Below are 4,940 nucleotides of genomic sequence, written 5' to 3' on the forward strand. Positions count from 1 at the left end.
GGCGATGGCCAGACCATACCGTGGGGATCTGGAAGTCATAAGGTGCAGATGACCGACAGAGTTCCACTGGAACACCGTATCCTACAGTATATGTTTACCTGGTATCATGATAATTGTTTCATGCTAAAATGCCAATATGAAATCCTGAGCTATGCCTGTAATAAGCTCCAATCACTCGTGAACTATACATGCCAATGTTTTGAACCATAATAACTGTCTCATGATAAATGTCTCATACCATGATAAATGTCTCAAATTACCCGTACAATGATTATCACCTCATGATAACATGCCATTTGTGTAACCTTGAACCATGCATATGATATGCCCAATCAACTTGATTTATTTGAACTGTTAGAGTGTCTTGGAATCTCACTGGACTGTGTAGCTCATCCCACGTTGTGATTTTCTTTTACAAGGTTCGAGACCAATGGTGCTCGTGAGTAGTACTAGATTGTTTTCTTTTGAAGACTTTAATTTTATATTATAACGGATGGCTATTGTACCCTTTTCCGTTGGGTTGTATTTAAGCTTGAAGCTGCATAATTGTAAGTGTGAGATATTTGAAGTACTTTAATTATGTATTGAAGTTACTTAAGGTATTTCGGGCTTTTGAATGATGGATTGTAGTGAGTCCTGGCGAGAGTTGGGCAGGCGTCCCGCGGATACCCTTTGGTTCGCCTTAGGGAGAAGTGGGGGCGTCACAATGGCCATCCAAACCCTACCTTCCTCTTCATCGTCAAACTGCAACGTTGGCGTCAATCAAGACGGCAACGGCGACGACTGCCTGTGTTCCAAACCACAAGGAAAACTAGAGGAAAGCAACAAAAAAAAAGAGGCGGCGGAAAGTCGGAAAAGCAAAAGAAACAGGGGATTGAACAAGGGAAACGAAGTGAAGAAAAAGAAACAAAAAATAGAGAGCTTCGGCGAGGAAAAATCAAAAGAAAAGAACCAGAAAAAAAAACAGAGAACGAAAGAAAAATCAAAGGGTAAGTGAGGAGAGGTCTGAGAGCCACGGAATTGAAAAGAAAAACGAAGCAAAAGAAAAAAGCAGAGGGTAAGAAGAGAGCTACGAAGAAACAAACGAGAGAAAAAGAAAGGGGGCAGCGCGGACGAGACGAAAGCAGAGGTCTTGTGGCTGAGAAAGACAATAGGACAACAGAAAGCGGCGGAGGAAAAACTGAAGCTGCCAATACCTCGTCGAAGTCCACCGCTGCCATTTGCGAATCCTAACCGAGAGAGTTGTGTGTTGTGAGTTATTCTTTTCCTTTGAATTTCATCTTTCTCTCCAATCACAAGCTCTTAAAGCTCTCAAAGCATGGTTGCCGTGGCTATGATTGTCGCAATTTCCCTTTTGATTGCCTATAATTTTCTGATCGTACATGCTTTATGGTTTGATTGGAATGAAATTTTTGTTTCTGATAAACTGTGGGGCTGGTCATAGATTCAATTAAGCAAAAGTCACTGAATTTTTTCAATGCCTTTCTATTGTTCGATGAAATGCCCAACCGAGAGTTCGGTTTGAAAGGATGAATTGATTTCTAATTTGCACACGTTCAGCCGGTCCATGCTTGCCAAAATGATTGATTCAAATGGCTCTGTTTTGCGTTCATTTGTTTGGCATCTGTTCTGTTTCTCTTTTTGCTTGATGTTCCTTTTGTATGGATTCAAATTGATGACATGAGATTGTGTGAGAAGGAGTTTGTTCGTGTTTCATTTTCTTTTCAAAGTGGTAATCGAACTCTGCTGTTGTTTTCCGTCTGTGAAGAGGATGGGAATGGCGGTCTAATGTTGAAATCATTTTGGAAGAAGATGACTAATTTACAATTTCTATTCCTCATGTTCCTCTACTTTGTAATTTAACCACAGAGTTTTAGGACCTCATAATTTGACCCTAAGACTTTTATAAAGACTTTCAATTGGGTCCCTGCTATAATTTGAAAGTGGTCCTTGAACTTTATCTTTCCTTCTATTTTGGCTCCAAAAGTTCTGGAAATCGTGATTTAGCCCTAAAAACTTTCTGATATTTGCGATTTGGTCCTTGACAGCTTTAATTTCGCAACTTCATTGCTTGTTTGCTTCAATTAGCCACCATATTTTGTTTAAATTGCATTTAATTCATAATTTTAAGGGCTTTATGACCAATTGAGCTAGCTTGTGTTTGTATATTTTCTTTAGTTTTCTCAATTAAAGCAATACCTTGACCTTTTCTTTGTTTTTGGAGGATAAATAAGTAATTTCACTCCATTAGGGCTCCAACTCCAAGGAGGTACACTCTATCCCTTATTTCTTACTCTATTTGACCCTACGTGCCCTATGTGACTTTACGTGTTTAATTGCATGTCTCTTGAATGTTTTTCTTTCATTATTTTTGTTATTTATTTATTTATTCGCTTTATTGACTTTAGTTTTGTTTATTCATTTTTAGTTCAATTTTGATCATTTGAAAGACACTTGAATGCCAAAGTTGTAATAACTAGGGTATTATTTTATTTATTTCTTTCCCCATTAGATTGTAGTAGGGCCTCCCAAATGTAATAGTTAAGGGTTTATTTGCTTCATTTTGCTTTGTGTGTGATCTGCATGCCTATGTGCTATGTGTTATCGCTTTCTTATTGCTTTGGCATCTAGATAAGCATGCTTATGTGCTACGTGCTGTGTCAAACTATGTGCTTTGCATGTCTATTTGCTTTTATCATTATATCTGATTATGTGGCTGGAATACACGTCACCGTGGCTAGTCCAATGCTAGTCATGGTCTTCCCCTCGATCTCTTACAATGTCCAATGCTTGTGAGAGAATGTTAGTGAAGGGCTAGTCCAATGCTAGACTCAATAGGGCCGTCCTCCTTTCGCTAGTACATACTCGCATGCCCTCACTATATTTCATCCATTTTTCCTTTTAGTATTTTACGTTTTGCATGAACCCTTTACCATTTTCCTGCATTTGAAACACAATCTTTAGGACTTTGCATTTCATCCTAGTTATTAGGCTCATTTGCTTGCATAGGTTAGGGAGTCACCCTTTTGATAAGGAAAACGGACGAGTATGGCTGCACAATAGCCTTAGCACGCTCGTTTTCTTTTTAACCAAAAGGAAAATTAAAAGTCACGATTTTAGGGTCTCCCCATACCCGTCTTGCTTTGTATTCCTTTAGGGCTCATGCATTTCATATTATCATTTGCACACTACCACTTTTTACCACTATCACTTCACACACTCTCACTTTCTACATATTATCACTTTACACACTACCATTTTACCCACTATCACTTCACACACTCTCACTTTATACATAGTACCACTTTGCACACTATCACTTCACCCTTGCACTTTACACACCTATTTTGCACATTTGCACCTAACACTCGTTTTTACACTCAAAGACATTTTTCTCATACTCTCATTTTTTCTCAGTATTACTCGAGCATTCATTTGTATTTAGTCATGACCTCTTTGAGGATTCGCCATTGGCTATCACAATTCATGTGATTAGGAACAATCGAACCTCAAAAGACACATTTTGCCCCGTTCAAACCAATCATTAGATTTAGATTTGTATTCATGTTAGACACATCCAAATGCAATACATCTTTTTGGGTAAAAATTAGGAAAATTATCACTAAATCACGCAACTAGCTTAGGCTAGGATAAAAGGATGCCTTAGACTTCGTCTTTGCCTTCCCTTTTATCAACCGTGACCCCCGAACTCGTCTCTTTGATTTTCGTAGACTAGGAGTCATCTAAAAAGATTTTTTTTTTAACTTCATTTTTTCAAAAACTACTTTTTGGGTGACTTGGTACACCCCAACTCAATACCAAGTGGTGACTCCTACTTTTCTGTTTTAAAAAAACCTTTTTAGATTACCATTTTGGCCAAACCGTCGCATTTAAAAGTCCCATGGCCTTTCCCTTTATTTCTCAGATTCGCACGCTTCACATATTTCATGCACACTACACATTATGATTTCAAACGACTTCTTTTCATTTTATCAAAAAATGGGGCGCGACATATATGTGACATATTTATTTGGGAATGTACATTCTCTCATGTTAGGCTAAGTTTACTTGTTTTTGGTTGGGTTTCGAACGAGTGTGAAAGTTGATCGAGAAAAGAAGAAAATTCTAGCGAGAACTGTTCATGGAATCCGGTCGAGAATCCGACCAGTTTTTGGCCGGATATCTGGCCGGATTTGCAAGGGAATTTGAATATTTTTGGGGCTGAGATACTGCCTCCAATCCTGCTAAGAATCCGGCCGGAATCTGGCCAACGGCACTTCCATTTTGTTATGATTTTTCGTGAGAACGTTGTATCAAAAATTGATTGTATCTTTTAGTTCGGCTCAATTGGGTTCTGAATGTTTATCTTCTCGATGTTCTTTTGAGCATTTGGTAGGGTTTACGTTTGTTCCGGATCCGTAGTCCCGGTGAGAGCTGGGCAAGCGGTCCATCAACCACTTTGGTTCACCTTAGGGTGAGGTGGGGCTGTCACACAAGACTTGGCAAGTTATTTGAGATTCTAAATGTGAGGAAGAATTTTGAAAGTGAAAAATGTTTAATCGATGCACCTGTGTTAGCCTTATTGAGCGGAGGAAGTAGTTTTGTGATTTATGCAGATGTTTCAAAGGATGGTTTAGAATGTATATTAGTAATACATGATGAGGTGATTGTATATGCCTCTAGAAAGTTAAATATCATGAGAGAAAGTAACCAACTCATGATTTGGAGTTAGTGGCTATAATAGTTGCATTAAAGAAGTAAGGACATTACTTATATGAAGTAGACATGAAACTGATTAAGTTACCATATGACTTGGAAGTTAAAATGCCTATTGGGGAAAAATCAAGGCTTGATTGCTAGTTGAATGAATAGAAATTGTGAAGTATGGGTTGGAAAATGTGAGTTAGTGACTGATCTGGTAGACTTGACCATTAAGGGAA

This window comes from Coffea arabica, unplaced genomic scaffold (genome assembly GCF_036785885.1).
Source record: "Coffea arabica cultivar ET-39 unplaced genomic scaffold, Coffea Arabica ET-39 HiFi ptg000061l, whole genome shotgun sequence".
NCBI classification, from domain to species: Eukaryota; Viridiplantae; Streptophyta; class Magnoliopsida; order Gentianales; family Rubiaceae; genus Coffea; species Coffea arabica.